Below are 22,538 nucleotides of genomic sequence, written 5' to 3'. Positions count from 1 at the left end.
TGACAAATGAAGCATTCGCCCTCTTCCAGAGCTAGAGTTGATGCACAAATGACTTGCTAATGCCCACGAGGTATCACTTGTATCGTCCCATTAGAGCGTAATGATGCAAGAATTAAGAAAAAAAAAAGGATGAGAGACAACTAGATTACCTCATCCCACTTACGCGTGTTCAACTAATTTCAAAACCAAATACGGAAATGCAATACTTTAAGCAGACTCATATTGAATCTGTTTAACCAGATTTTTACACATTCAAATACTGCACTGTAATTTATTTGTCTCTACATTTTAGACCTCAAGCTTAACTTATTCTTCTGCATTAAATCTATGCACAGTCTACAATGTAACACTGAAACACTAGTTGGTCGCTGAGTTTCTCTATTTGAGTTGATCAAATCAATATGAAAAACGGAAGTTGAAAAATAAGTAGCCGTAAATGTGTAGGAAGCTACAATGATCCCCAATAGGTCAATCACAGTCGTTGCAGGTTGTGTTATTGTGACATATGGTCACATTTCTAGCGAAGTGCACGTCAGGTTGCACGATAGGGTTTCAACAAGTTATGATGTCATGACGTACCTTTGGTGTAGCTTTAATGTATGATGTATAAATCCCCCTTTAGTCTAATTCTCGAATAGGGGTGGGAATCAAGAGGTTCAATTTCTTGGAATTGCTGGTCTGCTTGGAATTGCTGGTCTGCTTGGAATTGTTGGTCTGCTTGCCTATTTCAGTTTGTGTACTGGAATGGTTGTGTCATTACATCATGTAACATAGTCTTGTTTTATATAACTGAAACATTTGATACAATTATTTTTGTTTTGTCTGTCTTTAAAAAGTGGGTCATATAATTATCAAATATAGTTCTCGACACTTGAGCGAGACGCTGAGACTCAAACTACTCCAATGGAGTGTCTTTTTCATCAACTACTTCAGCATATTTTAAAAATAACTCTTTCCTTAATGAACTTGCTTAGTCAGAGATCACTGGCTACTGTAACATACAAAATTGGGGTATTCCCATAGTCTGGATTTACAGCCCCTCCCATTTGTGAGTCAGACTAGAGAAACCTCCAGAGAAAGGGGAGTACCTCAGCCACACCCACTCCCTATGCTCTGAGGCATTGCTACCCCAGGCCCAGCATTACTATCCAGGGACCTATTTCCCCCATTTTTCCTAATGCATCTGATCAGCAGAGCACTCTAAAACACTCCATTTCTCACAGTCTGTACAATCTCTGCCACTCTCTTTGAATAAAAGTGAGTGCCAGTTAGAGGCATGCTAACCTATTTCTCACAATAGTACAACTGCTCCTCTTCTGATGTAAACTCAGCTATACCAATTTAAGGTTATTATGCTGCAACCAATTACTACTACAGACTGGTGTGTTGTTTAGTCCCTTAAGCTTTTGGTTGACACTGAGAGGATATTTTGTGCAAACCTTCAGAAAGGGCTCCATATAAATGAGAGATGCTCTTGTGTTACGTCATGTCTTCAGAATCATGATTATGGATTATGGTTGAGTGTGGATTAGTGCACATGTGGGTGTGTACATCCCTGTGCGCATATGTGTGCAGCCATGTATGCACACACACATGTGCGCCATGCATGCCTCCGTGCATGATTGCTTTCAAGCACACATTTGCTGCTATGTGAGTAGAGCGAAGTACACCAGTGGGGGGGCTGAGCATGTGAGGGTGTGTGCATCCTCAAATCATTTTGCCCTCACGCCCATCCTCAGCTACATTCCGCCTCCTTTCTTCTAACCTGTGTAGTCTATTTCCCAACAGTGAAATATCTGCCCGCAGCCCTAGGAAACCAGCCAACATCACAACAGATTGTCTCCACTCATAAATCAAAATATTATCATTTCTTTGGCTGGCATGACGGGATCCAGTCTCATCGCGTTTGCTCAGTGTGAAACAACAGCATTGCTCACATGCGTTCCTGTTGTGCAGAACAACATGGGGAAAGGTGAGAATGAGAGCAATGGGACGTTTGTAGAATCGACATTGTTTGAATCAGATAGGGATTGTAGCGTAAACAACAATGCGATTGACAGTATCATCAACACCTTGCATTTTAATTTTTTTTTTTTTCACCTCAGTTACATCAAGATGATGCCATCTATTCGCATAATTCTCAAATAACGTTTCATCAGTCCACTGACAGGGCCACTGAGGGAGGGGAGGCAAGCAACAAGAAGATCCAGGATGAAGTCAAACAGTCAAGATTCCCACGCCATGCAAACACGTCTCGAGCGCCTGACAGGGCTTCGCCGCTGTACATACCTGGTTGTGTCAAATCCCCGTGTAGGACGCCAGCGATAGTGAGCAAAACGAGCCGTGTGGAGCCGATTCCCCAGTTTCAGCGAATGGTCGGAGCGAGGAGAAAGCAGCGATGCTGGGGAGGGGAGGGGAGGGAGGGAGAAGAGAGAGTGGCTCGGTGCGCAGCTGCCTGCTAATACCAGAGCTCACAGCATCTCTCTGCGTCCGTCAGACACCACAGCCCAGAGTCGCGCCTCCGTGAAGAAACGCGCACACACCTCTGCTCCATGCCACCGACTGTACCCCCTCTTTCGCTCCTTCGTTGTGTCACCCTTCTCGAGCTGCTGGGTTTTATTTGCTCCACGAATGACACACAAGCGCGCACGCGCGCTCACACAACCACACACACACGATCGTGCCCGTAGACTGTTTCACTGTACGGGGTGTCTAGTCCAAAATGGGATGCAGGCGTGTGGCGGTGACGCTGATGGGGAGACAGACAGCGCTGCTGCTGTTGCTCCTGGCTGCCGAGACTGAAGCTCTGCTCCCCGGCTGGAGAATACCCATCCCTCCCTTATACAAAACTCTCTCTTTTACTCACTCCCTCTCTCTCTCTCTCTCTCTTTGTGTGTGCGTGTTTGTGCTCACTGAGCCGGGTTGAAAGAATTGAGCCGACATTCACACACACATGGACGCAAGATACCCCCAAACACACATTCAGGTTTGCGAGAGATGCCTTGAGTGTGATGGAAGGAAAAGGGGGGAATAGAGCCCCGGTGTGTGTGATTCGTGGTTGCTATTTGCCTGATGATATGATCACTGGACATGCTGAACAAGAAACATCAGAATGATGTAATATCATAATGAACCAGGAGCAACACAGGCACACATTGGGACCCGTGTTATTGTAGGGTACGGGAATACTGCTTTAATTCTTCCTCAAGGTCCGCGCAAAATGTGTTTGTGCGCGCATGCACGGCTTTATGGGCATGCCTGAGGGGCACTAAGAGCGCACTTTCATCTCTTCCTTTCACACACACGTTTATGGTCAGGGCCAACCTCAAGTTACAGAAGACTATATCCATCTCACACACACACACATTCAGAGATACACTCACACATCATCTAATTGCATCTCTCAGTGGAAATGTCGTCATGCATGATTGCTCACAGGCGCTGTAGATTTATCATAGCCACTGTGGTATATTAAAACACCATCACTGTTGTGAATTGCAGTTAGAATGATTTCACAACAGTGAAAAGGAATGGAAATGCACCTAAACCCGCGAACAAAATTAGTGGGGCGATTACGCCAGATGTTTTAATTTGTCCTTGTGTGACATTTTGCTAATTGTGGCTTTAATTTCATGTTGAAGAGGACAAATTAAGACGGACACTGTGCAAAGAAAACATTGCAGGTAGCGTGTCACATGATAGTCCACATCATTTCACTGACTCCCCCTGCCTTGGCGGTGATTAGGCATTCAAATAAAAACCCATCTCTCTCCCTCTCATTTCGCTGCTCTCCTCCCCTCTGCGTGCCTCCCTCTGTCAGTCTTGCTCTCCTCTCTCAGCCGAGATGTGTGTCATGCGCTCCTCCAACAGCCACTAATTATCTGGCCTTCTAGCTAAATCGCATTCCATTCCACCATCTCTCTCTCCCTCTCTCACACTGTCACATGGGAGTGTGGCACAGGATGTATGGAGATGTGTGTGGCTGTGTGCGCAAGCGTGTGCGGTTAGAGGTGGTGGTTGGGGAGAGAAGGAGTGCAGTACCCCTCCGCCTGTGTATGGCTCCCGATCGCCTCCTGCCGGTGACGAAAACGACTGCAACTGAGAACCTCATCTGTTTCTGAGCCAGTCTGACCCAACTGATCACCGCTAATTACTGCAGCACATTTGTGTTCAGAGAAAGATAGCAGAGCAAATGCTGATTTATTTTAGCATTTGACATGGTTCACTTTAAGTCTAATGTGATCTAATGCTCGAGTAAATGGACAAATTAGTTGTTTCTCTTTGTGGTTCATTCATCTTATACAGTAGCTTCCACAGTTAATGCCATAGACTGTACATTGGTAAATGGACTGGTTCTAACAAAGCACTTTTCTAGTCTACTTGAGCATTCAAAGTGCTTTATACAACATGCCTGTCTGGAAACCAGTCTTTGGACTGTAAGATGAAGCCAGAGTACCCACTGGAAACCCAAGCAGCACAGGGACAGCATGCATATTCTACATAGAAAGGCTCCAGCCTAGATTTAAAACGAAAACCTTCTTGCTGCGAGATGACAGTACTTAGCACTACACCACAATGCTGTCCTACATAATGAGTTGACAGTGAAAGATCAAGCTTCAAGTGTCACCAACCAGAATCATTCTCTATAAATACAGTCAAAGTTGCCGATAATAAAACATGATGAAAAAAATTCCAAAGGCCAAATTCGAAGCTTTAAAAACAGTAGCACATACACAGAACATCATGGAGATTATATATATGTCTTTAAGCCCATTACCACTGAAATAACTAATAAATAAAATAAAAAGAGAACAATTCCTAATGCCAGATTGGGAGGGCAGTGGGTTCCATAGAACAAAAACTATTTGCTGTTTGAAGGTCAAGGCTTAATGCTAAAAGTTTTCTATTACCACTCGCCATCCTAGGTTTTGATCAAAGTTTAATAGATTTTCCCAAAATGTAATCTGAATATGTCATATCTAGTTTGCATACTTGTAAACACAGAACAAAGAACTATACCTCAGATATGTCCTGTCCAGTGTGTGCATTTTTTGCACCTTTTGCTTTTTTTTAATAATTTGCAGTACAGATGCGAAGGGGTACAGTGTGTACCATCAAAGAGACATTTTATATACTTGATAAAAATCATTGCATAGAAGTTAAAGGTTTTATCTTAACCCAGGAGAATAAAAAAATATCATACAACTACCTCCTATGACAGACCATCATCTGGAGTCAGAAACACAGGAAAGCTGGCACTAATGAGACAGGCAGATGGCCTTTATATAGCCCTTTGGTGGTAGAAATCTTCCTATTGAAGCATAAAGAGATAGCTGTGGGCTGATGTAGTATTATATCTACCACATGACTATCAACCTGAAAGAAAATATCTTTTCATTTATGTTCAGAAAATGGAGCACGATAAAGCAGTGTATTTGGATAACACAGCTGTCGACACACAGCTGGCATCAATTCATGCTGCCTTCAGCATTATAGAAAAGGTTTAACATTTTCATTACATTTGCACCTGGTGAACAAGATTAGGTGGAATACTGTATACTACAGAAAATAAAGAATTCAATATGGAAAGTGACCCATTCATTTAACAATTCTAGTGATGTTAAAAGTCTGAGTGTAAACCCACAACTGATGTAACCCAAGGAAAATGTCAGTTTTATTGATATTGGCAATCAATGTTTCCCAGCTTCTTTAGGACCAAGGAAACTAGACCAAGACTCAGAAGCAGTTTAGTGAGTCTTTGCTTTAATACAGTGTCACACTGAGATAAATCCCTATCTTAGTCAACATGCTAACATGTTAGTCAGATTTTAATAGGTATTTAGCTTGGTTTATCATCTTAGATTAGCATAGTATAACATTAACACTAAATCACGTGATGTTGATGTGAAGAAGTAGTACTGGCAAACTGACATTTTGATTTGTTTTGTTTTTTACATATACATTTCTATTATTTTTTTTTATTAATATTTGATTTTTGTAGAGTTTCCCAACCAGACCTTTTTGTATTGACATTGTGAGACAAGTTACAGTAATATGTTCATGGCAGGATGCAAAAAAGGGTATTTTGGTTTAGTTTATAAAACAAACATTTATTTCTTGCAGTCTACTGCTATGTTTTTTGTTTAAAAAATACAACACAAAAACAGAATGGTTTTAAGAGTCATACAATGTTGAGAGATATGACATAGATCAGAGGGTGCTTGAGACCCTGAAAATCCTGTATTCAATTCAACCAAATGCTGCATTGCAGATAGAAATCCACCTTCTGCCAGACAGCTTTTACACACAACCAGGACCGGCTAACCTCCTAAAAGCCCTTAAGTACACACTATTTGGTAGATGTTTTATTTTCCAGAAGTCAGTCTTTTTCAAATTGTAAAACACAGCAAGGTAACTTAGCACTTAATATCACATTTAAAAAACATGGTAGTGCTTGAAACTGTAATTTAGATTTCAGAAGAAAAAACAAAAAAAAACAAAAAAACAAAAGTGGTTCATATAGATCTTCTTAGTACTGATCCATATATGTAAAATAACCTTTCTATAAAGGATGTCTCAAATCAAAAAGAACATTATCAATTCAACCATACAGGTTGCTATTTAATTTTGTTATTACATCCAGATCATACATTAAGAAATTTGAAATTGTTCTTTATGTGCTGTAGGCAACAAAATACTTACATCCTAAAAAGTCTGCATTTCTACATGTTTAACCACAGCTAGTTAAAAAAAAAAAAAAGGTTTTCTATATTATTATGTTATTATGGTTTAATATCCACCATTTAGCGATATGATGATATAATAACATTGCTTAACTGCTTTTCAGGATCAGATAACTTTGTAGTGTATTCAAAAAAATGTAAAGTTGAAGTTAATATAATACTTTCTCTATAAAAAATAGGATTACCTTGAAGAGTTGGTCATTCTTAAATTTATGAAAAATAAATGTTTGAGGAAGCTTAAGCTGGTCCAAATGAGAGCTTGGTGCACTGACACTCTAGATTATGCTAACAGAAGACCTAATATTATAATACCATAAATTTGAATGAAATTTAAGCCATTAAACTGATTGACTCAACAGCCTTTGTGCCTTTATCCTGTTTTTTTTTTTTTTTTTTTCAATTCATTAATTAATTTATTTTAACCATTTTTATATTTTGCTTGTTGCACGTTATTGTATTTTGCACAACTCTGTTGCTTGTGAAGCTTGCACACAAGAATTTCACTCGCATGTACTGTACCAGTGTACCTGCACATGTGATGTGACAATAAAGGTGATTTGATTTGATTTGATTTGATTTTATGGTAAACCAGAATATTTACAGAGAATGAGCTTTTAAAAAACAGGTGTTGAAAGATAATAAGTGTCCTACTTGGGAACATGGGAACTTGGCATATTGGGAAATGTCACTACCAAAATTGCAATAATTGCTTTTGCTACTCAAACCTCATCTTCATGGGAAAATTACTACTGCCACTGTGGCTTTTCATCATCATTGGGGCTTATTGCATTGCTTTTTTGTAGACATTTCCCTCATTGCCGTGTTTCAAATATGTTGGTTTTGATTTTTGTGTAGGAGTCACTCTCATGACTCATCGTGTGGTGCCACTGACTGGCCAATCGGTGGCATGCAGTCTGTTGACGTCACATTTTTGGATCCTCAGACCACTTGGACCCTTGGTGGAGTAGGTTCCTGAAAAAGTACCTGGTATCAGGTACTATCACCTAATGGAAAACCCTAAAAACTATGGCAAGTCTTGCCACATGGGTACTAATAGAAAAGGGGCTTTTAAATCCAACTAACTGTTACTAGCTGTCAGTGTGGAATTAGAGGCCATTTGTCAAACTGAGTGGTTGTTACTCCATGTCACCCAAAGTTATTCTCTCAATTGTTATATTAACCAAACAAGTTCATACAGACCTCATTGACTGTGTCATTAAATGTGTTGTGTAACGTATCTTTTAAGGTCCTTTCTTTCTGTTAAACAAAAAATATGCATCAGTAGACTCTTGGAAGGCATTGCCCATTCTTCAGATTTGTCCCAAGTTTAAGTTGACCATTGTTAGGGTTTAAAATGATTAAATAAAGATGTTTTTATTATTTTTATACATAACGCGCAATGTGCTCATAAACGAGTTGGCACTCCATATTTTGAGGGTCTAAAACGTTGTTCAGTGGTATGACTGGACTGAAATATTGAATTGACGTAGAGCGCTGAGGGTCTTTTTTGCTGCATGCTTACATATCACACTAGATAATGGTTAGAAGGATATTTTCTTGGCCAAAGGGAGTCCAAACAGAATGTCTCGAACTAGATAAACAGAATCAGTAGTTGTCACGCCCGGTGTGGCAGGCGTGTGGAGATTGTAGAGAGGACCCAAAAGGCGGCAGCTCTGGTGCAGGTGAGTCTTTATTTACACACGTGAGTACAAACAACAACGGCAGGTGAACAAGAACTGAAAAACCTAAACTGGGAAGAGCTAACAAACAAACCTGAAACCTTGGGTCGAGAAACGGAGATGCGGGGGAAAACACGAGAACACGGAGGGGAGCAACACAGACGAACCAGCAACTAACAGAGGCAGACACGAGGTTTAAATACACAGAAGGATAACGAGGGAATGAGACACAAAAGGAGGGCACAGCTGGGAGTAATCAGACCTGACGAGACAGGGGAAAAGTAAACTGAACACACTAAGATAAGACAGAGACCTTTAAAGTAAAACAGGAAACACATACACGTAATGACACAGACTAAACACAGGGACACGGGTAGAAAAGAATGAACACTAACCGAGGAAGAACAGAACCAAAATTACAATAATAGAAAACACAAAACGCTGAGTCAAAAGGACCCAGGATCATGACAGTACCCCCCCCCCTCAAGGGCTGGCCCCAGACAGCCCAAAACAAGGAAACCAAGAAACGCCCAAAAACAGAAAACAACCCGACCAGGGCGGGCGGTGGGGGCCCAGGAAGGAGGGCCCGAAGCCAAAACAAAACAGGCGCACCAGAAAACACAACACGAGCCCAACACCAAAAGAAGACAAAAAGGAAACACACCAGAGCACAGGAAAACAGGCCAAAACAGAACACCACAGGGGCTGGCCGTGAGGATGGCGACGTGGACACAGTTCAGGGGGACGGCCAGGGGGCCAACAGCACCGGAGCCCAAACAGTTCAGGGGGCCGGCCGTGCGGACGGCAGCGGCGCCGACGTGGGCACAGTTCAGGGGGCCGGCCGTGCGGACGGCAGCGGCGCCGACGTGGGCACAGTTCAGGGGGCCGGCCCGGGGGCCGACAACACAGGAGCCTGGACAGTTCAGGGGGCCGGCCGTGAGGACGGCAGCGGTGGCGATGTGGACCCAGTTCAGGGGGCCGGCCGTGCGGATGGCAACGGCGGCGACTCAGGCGAAGGCGGTCCGGGGGCCGCCCACGACGGCAATGTCGCCTGGCCCGTGGCCTGGAAAGTGGCCAGTTAGCTGCAGACCCAGACGGGGCAGGACCAGGCGATGCTGAAAGCGAAGACTCGGAGGCTGGACCAGACGGGGCTGAAGACTCGGAGGCTGGACCAGACGGGGCTGAAGACTCGGAGGCTGGACCAGACGGGGCTGAAGACTCGGAGGCTGATGAGGCTGCAGGCGACGGCGTGGAAGCCGGAGACGAAGGCGCTGCAGGCAACGGCGTGGAAGCCGGAGACGAAGGCGCTGCAGGCGACGGCGTGGAAGCCGGAGGCGGTGGCGCTGCAGGCGGCGGCGTGGAAGCCGGAGGCGGTGGCGCTGCAGGCGGCGGCGTGGAAGCCGGAGGCGGTGGCGCTGCAGGCGGCGGCGTGGAAGCCGGAGGCGGTGGCGCTGCAGCTGGCGTGAATGAAGAGGCTGCAGCTGGCGTGGAAGCCGGAGACGGAGGCGCTGCAGCAGGCGGCGGCGTGGAAGCCGGAGACGGAGGCGCTGCAGGCGGCGGCGTGGAAGCCGGAGACGGAGGCGCTGCAGCTGGCGTGAATGAAGAGGCTGCAGCTGGCGTGAATGAAGAGGCGGCAGCTGGCGTGAATGAAGAGGCGGCAGCTGGCGTGGAAGCCGGAGACGGAGGCGCTGCAGGCGGCGGCGTGGAAGCCGGAGGCGGTGGCGCCGGAGGCGGTGGCGCTGCAGGCGGCGTGAATGAAGAGGCTGCAGCTGGCGTGGAAGCCGGAGACGGAGGCGCTGCAGGCGGCGGCGTGAAGCCGGAGGCGGTGGCGCTGCAGCTGGCGTGAATGAAGAGGCTGCAGCTGGCGTGGAAGCCGGAGACGGAGGCGCTGCAGGCGGCGGCGTGGAAGCCGGAGACGGAGGCGCTGCAGGCGGCGGCGTGGAAGCCGGAGGCGGTGGCGCTGCAGGCGGCGGCGTGGAAGCCGGAGGCGGTGGCGCTGCAGGTGGCGTGAATGAAGAGGCTGCAGCTGGCGTGGAAGCCGGAGACGGAGGCGCTGCAGGCGGCGGCGTGGAAGCCGGAGGCGGTGGCGCTGCAGCTGGCGTGAATGAAGAGGCTGCAGCTGGCGTGGAAGACGGAGACGGAGGCGCTGCAGGCGGCGGCGTGGAAGCCGGAGGCGCTGCAGCTGGCGGCGGCGTGGAAGCCGGAGGCGCTGCAGCTGGCGGCGGCGTGGAAGCCGGAGACGGAGGCGCTGCAGGCTGGACGGATCCCTTGGATCCTCCAGCGACGACAGGAAGCAAAGGCCGGACGGATCCCTTGGACCCTCCAGCGACGACAGGAAGCAAAGGCCGGACGGATCCCTTGGACCCTCCAGCGACGACAGGAAGCAAAGGCCGGACGGGCCCCTTGGACCCTCCAGCGACGACAGGAAGCAAAGGCTGGACGGGCCCCTTGGACCCTCCAGCGGAGACACGAGGCAAAGGCCGGAGCGGTCCTTCGGACCCTCCAGCGGAGACACGAGGCAAAGGCCGGAGCGGTCCTTCGGACCCTCCAGCGGAGACACGAGGCAAAGGCCGGAGCGGTCCTTCGGACCCTCCAGCGGAGACACGAGGCAAAGAGTCCACTAGCCGACATAAAGGCAGCTGGCAATGCACTGAGCACTGGCTTTGCCCAGGCAACGCTAACACGGAGGAGTTCTCTGAGGGCTGCTTAATCTTCAGGGGTCCAGTAATAGCTGGGGGGTAAAACCTAGCTTCTGGGGAGGCCCTGGAGTGCATTACTTCGCCTGAAGCAGCTAAAGCGCAAGAATCTCCCTGGGAGGAACTTAGACTTTCTCCCTGCATGAAGTGATTGTGTGAGACTGGTGACGGAATGAGCGACGGAGCTACGGGGGACACTGGAGCTACGGGGGACACTGGAGCTACGGGGGACACTGGAGCTACGGGGGACACTGGAGCTACGGGCGGCACAGGGGCCTGGGCTGCGGGTGAAACTGGGAGCACTAGAGGCTGGGCCGCAAAGTGAGCTACTGGAGGCTGGGCCGCTAAGTGAGCTACTGGAGGCTGGGCCGCTAAGTGAGCTACTGGAGGCTGGGCCGCTAAGTGAGCTACTGGAGGCTGGGCCGCTAAGTGAGCTACTGGAGGCTGGGCAGCTAAGTGAGCTACTGGAGGCTGGGCAGCTAAGTGAGCTACTGGAGGCTGGGCAGCTAAGTGAGCTACTGGAGGCTGGGCAGCTAAGTGAGCTACTGGAGGCTGGGACGGAGTGGCGGAGCGAGGCTGGGACGAGGAGGTGGGGAGTTTGTGTAGCTCTGAACGTGGAAGTCCCAAGAACAAAGCAAAGGATTGCAGCGGAGTAAGCCCAGTGTCTTCCACCACATAATCTTTCTTTCGCTGCTTGCTCCTCCTGCAGGGGCCTGACTTCTGAAAGCAGCGGTGGAGTGACACCAGAAAACTGAGCTGAGAGCGGCTGCTGAGCAGGCGATGAGCTGTTCTCATAATCATCTGCCGCACAGAAGACAGCCCCAGAATGAACAGTCAAATAGTCCGAAAACTGAAAAGAATCCTCACTCACCACAGCCGGCGAATTGGAAGTCCGAACGTCCGGCTGTGGGGTGGCGCGCCGGCGGCGCGATCGGCGTTTCCTCCCCGCAGATGGCTCCGACGGGCCGGGCAAGATCACAACCGGCGAGTCGGGCAGCGAGGCAGGAGTGGCTGAGAGAAGGTGAGGAGTGCGCCGGAGAAAAGCCTGCATGGTCGGAGGAAGAGATCCCAAAAGCCATGGCAGGCCAGAAAAGAGCCGTTGAAGCCGGCTTTCAACAGCGCGGCGAAGCTCATACGGAGGGTTCTCCAGCCATTTCCCGAGGAGGATCTCCACATTATAAATGATGTCATCTTGGAGCTCCTCGGACGGATTGAATGCCGCAGGGTCCATGGTGGCTGGTTCGTGCTGTCACGCCCGGTGTGGCAGGCATGTGGAGATTGTAGAGAGGACCCAAAAGGCGGCAGCTCTGGTGCAGGTGAGTCTTTATTTACACACGTGAGTACAAACAACAACGGCAGGTGAACAAGAACTGAAAAACCTAAACTGGGAAGAGCTAACAAACAAACCTGAAACCTTGGGTCGAGAAACGGAGATGCGGGGGAAAACACGAGAACACGGAGGGGAGCAACACAGACGAACCAGCAACTAACAGAGGCAGACACGAGGTTTAAATACACAGAAGGATAACGAGGGAATGAGACACAAAAGGAGGGCACAGCTGGGAGTAATCAGACCTGACGAGACAGGGGAAAAGTAAACTGAACACACTAAGATAAGACAGAGACCTTTAAAGTAAAACAGGAAACACATACACGTAATGACACAGACTAAACACAGGGATACACGGGTAGAAAAGAATGAACACTAACCGAGGAAGAACAGAACCAAAATTACAATAATAGAAAACACAAAACGCTGAGTCAAAAGGACCCAGGATCATGACAGTAGTAGGATAATATTAAAATGTTGACTTGAGCTTACTACTAAATGGACAGACCTATTCTTAGTCAACTCATTTTACTTTAACAAAAACTTTGTTCTTCTGACCCTCCAATCTTCTGCCTTTTCCTTATATTCTCTCTGTTTTGACAATGTGACAGCGTTGTTGTAGTGAAGACATTATCTTCCAGATTTATTGTCCCTTTTGTGCCTACTGCTCTCCTGCCCCACATAAGTGCAAATAGCTTTTATGGCTGACACACTTTTGTGATAATTAGTACAAGAAACTTTGGTTTTTCTCCTATTTACAGAGCCTGAGCTGTATACCTAAGTCTTTGTTCAGAGCAAATACAGAGCACTGGAGAGTGTGAGCAGATATTTGCTGAATCTGAGAAAGAGTGTATTGGATTAGAATAGCTTACTCTGCCTTTAAACTGAATTTGATGGCACGGCTCGATGTGTGACTTGATTTGGCTTGATGTGCTCTAATAAATAACGACCTGTGAACTGGCCCTTTGGCTCAGGACAAGAACTTATAATTGCAGAACTTGTGGCCAGCAAGACCATGACTCACCTCTGAGTACTGGTGTTTGCAACAAGGACCCGACACACACAGTGTTTGACGTGTTTTGTTTTCTTTTATTTTGCTTGGTTTAGCAGTTCACTTTTGGCTTAAGGCACTCTTGAGCCAGGAGTCAGCTCCTTCTGCAGCTCCTCCACTGCACACACTCCTCTTGTCAGTCTCCGTCATCGCTATATATATATGGAGAGAGTCATTAGTCACAGCACACACGCCTGTCCCCTCTGCCTCGAGAGCTCACTGCACCACCCCTCCACTGCAGCAGGCCAGAGACCACACCCCTGCCACACACCCCTACCACCGGACTGAGGCCAAGACCACATCCGGCAGCTCTCGCACTGCAAACAACAGAAGGTCTAACCAACGATCCCAATTGCGTTCATCCTCATGAAAGAACTTATGAATCATGGACTTTAAAGTCTCGTTCAGCCACTCCACCAGCCCGTCACTCTGAGGGTGGTAGATGCTGGTCTGAATTGATTTAATGCCCAATAAGTGTGCAAGACAAGTGTGCAAGACATGAAAGACATGTTCTGGTCATTAAGTATTTCTTTTGGAATACCAACTTGGGAGATGAACTGAAACAGCACCTGTGCCACACTCTTCACAGAAATCGTGCGCAGCGGCACTGCTTCCAGGTATCACGTTGCGTAATCCACCAGAACTAATACAAAGTGCTAACCATGTGCACTTCGGTGAAATGGCTCGATGAGGTCCATACCAATGCGCTCAAACAGGACCTCCATTAATGGTAAAGGGCGCAAAGGCCCTTTCGGGATGGCCGGCTGGTTAACCAGCTGACACTCTGGCATGATGCGCACCATCGGCGCACGTCCGCTCAGATGCCCGGCCAATAAAATCGGGCCATTATCCTCTCCAGAGTGTAAGGAGCTTAAGCTCCTCAAGCTCCTAACCCCATATGCTCTGTCATGGGGTTATATGCCACAGGGTTATAATGAGCCGCCTAGAAAATAATTTCCCGGCAGCTTTGCAGCACCAACAACTGGGTGTGTTCTTCCTCTGCTCGAGTGTCACGACTCACTCGATACAGGCTATCAATCCATAATAGGAAGGGCGGGCAGGTCTGCACAGTTTCAGGGCGCACCAAGTAACCATCAATATCTATCTAGTCTGAGTGTAGGATGTCATCACGAGACTGCTCCAGTCGAAAATCTTTCATGGGGCGAATCACCTGACCCGGCGGGGCCTCCGTAGAAGGCCATCTACTGCCCCCCAGAGTCAGTGTCGGAAAACCTGGTGTCACCGCTGAACACAGCGCAGACACTACACGCATCTAATTACCGTGATCACATCCACACATACTGCCCCAACAGGTTATGAAACCCGGGCCAATTTGTTCCCAAAATCAGGGGATGTGACAGGTGCGAGCTAACTGCAGCCTTTATTTTATGTGTTATTTTATGGCATGGTGGCAGCCCTTGGGGCTTCCGGGATCTGGGAGGGACACAGGGCCACAAACGGGTTGGTGGGGCTCCATGCTAAAGTTCGTTCGGTCACGGCCGGGACAGGGAGCTTCCTCTGAGGCACCGGGACCGGCAGCCAGCGACAAGTAGGATGGTCGCCCCGCTCCACTTCCTCCGCCCCAGCAGCCAGGTGATCCTCGGCCAAGGTAACCACTGCCTCCAGGCTTGTCGGCTGGTGGCACCGGACCCACGCGCAGTGTCCCCAGGCAGCCCCTTCACAAACTGCTCCAGCACGATGAATGACAACATGCAGGTCTCCCCCTCCGAGGGTCCAAGCTGTAGCCATCTCGGGGCTGCATCCTGCAGCTTCCGTGCCCAGGCAAATGGCTGCTCCCTTTCGGTCATCTGGCTGGCCCGAAAACATCAAAGGTGACACCGCGTGGCAGACGTCATGAAAGTTCCCCCGGGATACCGGAGGCAGACTCAGGGCTGCCGTCTGGGCCTTCACTGACAGGAGTGGCAGCAGCCGCGGCACCCAGTCCGCCTCCAGCAACTGACACGCCAGCACCATGGCATGGATAGTCTCTATGAAAACCTGTTGGTCGTCACTGCCCCCCATCTAGAGCATAGTCACCAGAAGGGGGTTAGCAGTTCGCTTTTGTTTTAAGGCACTCTTGAGCCAGGAGTCAGCTCCTTCCGCAGCTCCTCCACTGCACACACTCCTCTCGTCAGTCTCCTCTGTCACTATGAAGAGAGTCATTAGTCACAGCACACACACCTGTACCCCCTGCTGCCCCGACACCGCCTCGAGAGCTCACTGCATCACTCCTCCACTGCAGCAGGCCAGACCACACCCCTGCCACAGTGTTACTCAATGATTCAGCCCCAGTAAGAAATAAGAGTTGCATCTCTCTTTCCCTCTCTCTCCCTTCCCCACCAACACACACACACACACACAAATATAGAAGTAGCCCAGAGGTGACAGCCTGTTGATTTCTATCACTCTGCAGCTCTTCTTACTTGCAGCTGAGTCACTAAAGACAAACGCAGAATAGAGAGTTTCCCATATTTTACTTCACTATTTGGTAACTCAGTTTAGCATTTATTTTATTTTTTTATCCAACTATGAATACAATCAATAGATTACTAAACAATCATCACGTTTATTATTTTGGAAGTTCAGTTACTGTGAATCAGCAAAGCCTTGACCATCTTGCAATGTTTCCTTACCTGAGAGGGGATTAGGTCAGCATTTTGCCAACCCTCATTATAATTTAGCTGCTTTTCCACTGAGTCTCTTGTTGTGCACACAAGTATACCGACAGATGTCAGAATGACTGATGCCAGAAGAGCCACCCTTCTGCTTTGGAGATTGTGGGTCACTCTAACTAGACCCTGCAGCAGGTGGAGAGCGGGGTTGTGTGCCACTACCCAGTGCAGAGCAAAATAATGATATGAAATATAATAAGGTGAAGTTGGAGACCACCCGAGGGATGTGAAACTCACTGGAGAGGCAACTAATGATACTGTTCAGTAATTTATTTGTCAGTAAGTGCTTGGCAACTGGAATATTTGCAGAGAGATGCCTTATACATACCATTTTTTAATACTTGATATAAGAAAGTGTGAGTGTATGAACAGAATCTTATTATTTGAGAAACACTGCAGTATTATCACATTTTAAACAAGAATAATGTTAAAGGTCATATAATTTAATCAGAACAATTCAAGTCCTTTAGGTAAAGCATTAAAAGTGAATTATCACATAAATAAAAATCAACAGATGTGGTCTTATAACCCAAGGTTAAGAAACAACATCAGTCCATTTTAATTCACAATGACTGAATTTCACTTCGTAAAACACTGGTAATAGAAAGTGAAAGATGTGAAGCTTACGTGATTCAAATTTGGTTAGTCTGATTTTCCAGTTCGTCATCTTTTGCTCCTCCGGACCATTTCAGCAAAGCTGATACTTTTGGATGGCTAACTCTAAGTCCCATTAGGTCCCCTTGCACTTTTGCTCTGCGACAGATCCTGGAACTACTCCAGTGTGTCAAAATGATGTGTGATCCTTCAACTTCACTTTAATTTTCGTGGAGTGGACAAAGTTGTAGGGAGCCAAATTTGGTGAATGGGCCAGGTGGTGAGCGACGATTGTGCTAGCGTAGCCAAAAAACTCCTATGTTTTCAATGTGCTCTGAGCTGGCATGGCATTCTGGCATGCACAGATTGTTCCGATTGTTTCCTCTCAGGATGTTACAACAGAACTCACTGAATGCATTGACAGTGTCCCTGTGTGGGGCAATTCATGTTGCACAACCCGATGAAGGAAGAGAAAAATTCCAAGTATTATCTCTCCTCAACTGTGGACTCTTCAACTGAAAACTGCTGAAAAGCATTCAGTCATAGCCAGAGACCCAGCTGACATAACCAGCAATGATCCTCCTCATGAAATTTGTGTTGGAAATGTAGGTTGGAAGTCCATGGTGAAATTTCACAATGCACCTGGTAAGAACAGGACTTCCAGGGAGCAACAGCATGACTGAAGCTCTGTGGACATATTCGAGAAGGTGTTCTTGAATGTGAGATCAACTAAGTTTAAATCAGGCATGGCTTTTAATATTCATAGGCTTGTTCCTAGGACTTTTTAATCAAACCTTATATATACACCAGCAATAACACTCTCTTTTCTTTTCCTTGCTTTTTTCTCTCTCTTTCTCTCTTTCTCTTACACACACACACTCATACACTTACGCACACACAGTGTCGCTCAGGTGTGAATGCACGATGCTTCAACACCGAGAGAGTGCATAGCTGATTATCATTAAAATTAGCTCTGAGCACTACAAAGACTCTCTACAGTATAGTGTTAGCGGCACGGCTGTGTCAGCACAGCACTTCCTGTTTACCATTTAGTCCCACAGCAGGCTGCAGACGCCAGATAACAGCACAAAGCATGCTTGGAGATAAAAGCGCCACAAAATGTGCTGGGCCCCCTGTAGTGACTGTCGTTCCCTGATGTGGCATCACTTAGTATTACTGCAGAGAGTGGTACACCCTCAAACAGCTCAGTGTATGAGAAAAAGAGGCAATAACAGAAAATGTGACATATAGACCTAGATTTGTGATACGATAAAAAACGCAAAACACTAAAACTATAGTTTTGGATTCTATCATTCATAAACCATTTAGGAAATAATAATTACAATCATAATCTTATAATCTGATATCTCTACGGTTAGTAAAATCCCATGATTAGAATGGCACATGTACATTACATCATTTGGCAAAGCCAGTCCCCGATCCTCAAGTTTGAAAGAAAGTGATGACATTCCAAAGCAAATGTTCATGGCATCTTCCTTTGACTGTTTCCCACTTCTCTGCCAACTTTAATGACATTTGGCTTGGTAGTTTTTGTGTAGGCTGACTCGCTGGCAGAAAGGAAATCTTGCCTAAAACCAAAGGCTGTGAAGATTAACAGAAGGTCCAAGGGTAGAGAGGCGAACTCAAAAAAGAGCAAACCACGGTACATTTGGATCCCAAGTAGTAGCAAATATTCCACGATCAAATGCTTAAACTGCCGCTTACAATCAGTCGAGGTGTTCTAGCCTCAACAGACACATATTTATATTTCCAGTTACAGGGTTATAAGTGCCATAAAAATGTACTTGATATGGGTATGAGCTGACAGAAATGAAAGAGTTATGATTGTGGGTAAGTTAAAACATTGCTGCCAAGACATATTAGGACAATAAGACATTTATGTATTGTTTTGTCTCTTGACTGCTACACACTGGATACAAAGTGAAACGTGTTTAGGATTAAATTGCTTGCTGACAAATTGAGATTAATTATGTTCTTCACAACTTTACTTTCATAATTTCAATTTTTTGAATTCACTGATTGCTTTATATCTATAAGTGCCTTTCCGCAGATACATTGAGAACGAGAACACTGTAAGGAATCGTTTTCATTAGAGAAACACTGCCGAAGCTAAGTAGTGGTGAGATAAAGTCCCTCCTAAAGGGGTAATATTTTTTGAAGGTGCAGAAAGTACACAAGCGTTTTCTGCAGAAAAACCTCAAATGGGAAACATCATGTTTTGTTTTCTGGCTGAAAACAATCAGCAAGGAACAGCCCAAGAAAGTTAATGTCCAGGAACTGGTGTTCATTTGATGGATGGATTGAGAGGTAATTTGACACTTTGTACCCCATCTGACTCTTCTGCTTAATTGCCAGGCTTTGCACTGCTAAAAGAGGAACTTCTACACCTACTCTCAGTCCTTGAGTATTAAGTTTCCTTGACATTAGAAAAGCACCAGGAGCCACTTTGGATTGCCAACATTTTCAGCCAACATTTTCTTTGCTTGTTTGTTTAAGCTTTTTACCTTAACTTCCATCTTCTACAGGAAAAACTGAAACTAACTCATGTTACATAAATGTTAAAAATCCCTGTTTTCTGTTTTATTTTTGCACATTACTGTCCTATACTTGTGGGAGGGTTACCATTCCTTCAGGGTTCCAACAAACATCTCTACCTGTTGAGGTAAGACTCACCACAATTGATTTATTGAATATCTATTACTAACAAACTATAAAAACACTGTTAGACTTCTTATATCCACTTTGGAAATGTTGGTGGTGCAGTCTGTTCCTCATGTTTTCTCAGTAATTACCAAAACGAGCATAAATTATCAAGACCAAGACCCTCATGATCCTAGAAGAACATGGCTGTTCTTCTAGGATCATGAGGGTGGACCTAGACTGTGCAGTGCTAATGCAGTCATATCACCCTCTTTATTTATTCCTACAATTTATTTTCATTCCTTTCATCTAACTCATAATTGCCTTTATGTAAGTCATTTGCTGCATTTTAATTATGTGTTAAACATTGCTTTATTTATTTCAAATGTGTTCTATTTGTAATGCATATGCAATTATACAAACAACTCTGAGTTGCAATGCACATATGAAATGTGCTATACAGAGTGTTTTAATTATTATTAAAGCTATGCTATTAGCAAATCTTATTGTTATCATTGTTATTCTGTTTTAAAGGTTTACATCAGTACTTCAAAAATTAGTTCAGTGTCAGTTCAAAGGCAAATTTCAATAAATAGAGCAGCAGCAGAGAGGCTGGTCTAACATTTGATATCCACAATGTGAAGACTCTCTATTGGTGCATAAATGCATCCATGGGCCTGGCTTATTTATAATTAAGACTTTTGTCACATCTACAGAGTCAGTCCTTTTGTTGCATCTATTTAGAATGTGTTTACACACACATAGATTAAATATTTAAAGATCAAAAATCAAAGCTAGGTTTAAGACAATATTCCCCATATGAAATGACATAGGCGAAACATGTGATGATAACATTTTAAAAGCTGCTGCTTCAGTCATTATCAGATCCTCTTCACTGCCACCCAAGTCCAAGCTTAAATATCTGTGCTCCACACCTAATACACCCAAATAAGAAGAAAGGATATAATTTCATTCAGTACAAAGCTCCGTGGCTGGCAAAAGGCACTGATACATATATCTCATACAACAAAGCTGTGGAAGTGCACCTAGCGTACTGTAGTTGAAGTCTACGTTGTTTTATTGTAACACCTCCTGGATGGTTCATGACTAGAATGAAGCTGTAAATGTCTGTGCATACAATATGTCTGTCACTGGAGAATATGCCTGCCCTCGCTACAGCAGGCTAATTACGTTTCAGCCTCAGTGATAAATGTGGCTCTGCTTTGATTTACTTGCAGCTGCCCTCGCTGTATTCACAGCCTTTCCCATCTCTTACACACAAACACAAACATGCACACGAATATGAAGCTGAATTTCCCCTGAGAGCAATTATCACAAAGTTCCACAGTTTGTACTTGTGTTATTAATCTCCGCATGGACTTTACAGTGACAATATGGCACTTTCTGTGGTTATTTACAGAACAATTCATGGCCGGTGCATTTTACTGCACCCCATAATTACAGGCACAAATGAGCTGACGTGTAGAATTCGAGCAACTCAAAATGTGAGTTAGCTTATTATAGCAGGAGATGGGGTAAAAAGTGGGCGATGATTCAGCTCAATGACATGAAAAACCCATTGGGTTCCTATCTGTCACCATCAATCAACGCACTGTATGTATATTTGCATATTTACCATACCTTAACGTACTAGTAAAACAAAAAAATATGAATCGGTGGTGATGGCGTAAATACTTTAAAATACGAGAGCTGAGAGATGCAAATATTATGTGAGACAGCAGTACTTTTTTAATCTGTGCTCAGATTCGCAGTGTTTTTTTTGGGGGGGGGGGGTTGCTTGTTTTAATGTATCAGAGGTGTGAGAAAGAGCAAGGTTATAGTATTTTAGAAATACATAATGTCATACATTGTCATAAAAGGAAAAGTGTCTTTAAGACGAGTGTCATAAAGATTGGGCCATGAATTGAGCAATACAGTTTGGTCCATGAATATTTGGACAATGACATAATTTTTGTAATTTTGACCACAACGGATTTTAAATCACAAAATTAGATTGAACTGAAGACTTTCAGCTTTAGTGCATGGGCTGTCACGAGTATTGCATTATTATTATTCCCTCATTTTCAGAGACTAAGAATTCATTGCACAAACTAACATAATTTGAGGACTGTTTTTAATGCTGGCAGAAAATCCTTTGTAGTCATCAAGCTGTTCTCCTATGTCTTTACTGCAGCCACCTTCAGTTTTCTTGTTTGTGGCTCTTCTTGCTTTCAGTTTTGTTTTCCGTATTTGAAAAGGATGCTCTGTGGAGTTGAGAGCTGACTTTTTGGTCTTCCTGAGCTAGCAGGAGCATTTCTTCCTTTTAACAGTGTATCAGACTGTCTATATGCCCTCTAATCAAGTTTTAGCTATCTCCCTGAAAGACAAGTAGTGACCTCCTGCACTTTACAACTACAAAATGTTAGTCCACCGCTTGGAATTAACCACAAGTCTTTGCTTTGCTTTGTCATAGAGGGAATAAGTGAGCAAGCCTAGACTGGTCATGAAACTGCTTGTCAATTAATTGTCCAATTACCTTTGAGCCTCTTAAAATGGGGGACTGTGTATAAAAATGGTTATAATGCCTAAATATTAATATTATGGTTTATTGAAACATCTTAACTTAAACCTGAAATACTATACTTGAATAACATTTTCATTATTTGATCTAAAAGCTCCTGTGGTCATATATAGAGGGGAAAATGGGTCATTCTCCGAATATTTTTTGATCTAGCTGTAAATGAAAATGTGAAACCTAGTTTCTCTCTTGTCTTTCCACAGTTGAGAAAACAGCGTAAAGAGGCTGTGAATGTTGGAACATAAGCTTTGGAACGTAACAAATATGGTTCAGACCAAAAATTTGGTTTTTGACATCAGAAAGATAGGGAAAGATGAGATTTCTGACATTATCTGACATGCAAGTGTGTTTACTAAGAGGTAGAGAAGGCTGTGGGCGGGTAAACAACAGGGGTTTGGATAGTGAGAGAGGTGAGGTGAGATCGCAACAGATGGCCTGTCTGTGGACTTCCTCCATCAGCTTAATAAACACACACACATACACATACAAATACATATTCATGGCCAGTATTCTAGAACAAAAACACTGTTGGAG

Source organism: Oreochromis aureus, linkage group 1 (genome assembly GCF_013358895.1).
Source record: "Oreochromis aureus strain Israel breed Guangdong linkage group 1, ZZ_aureus, whole genome shotgun sequence".
Classification (NCBI taxonomy): domain Eukaryota; kingdom Metazoa; phylum Chordata; class Actinopteri; order Cichliformes; family Cichlidae; genus Oreochromis; species Oreochromis aureus.
This window is presented reverse-complemented; position numbering follows the sequence as displayed.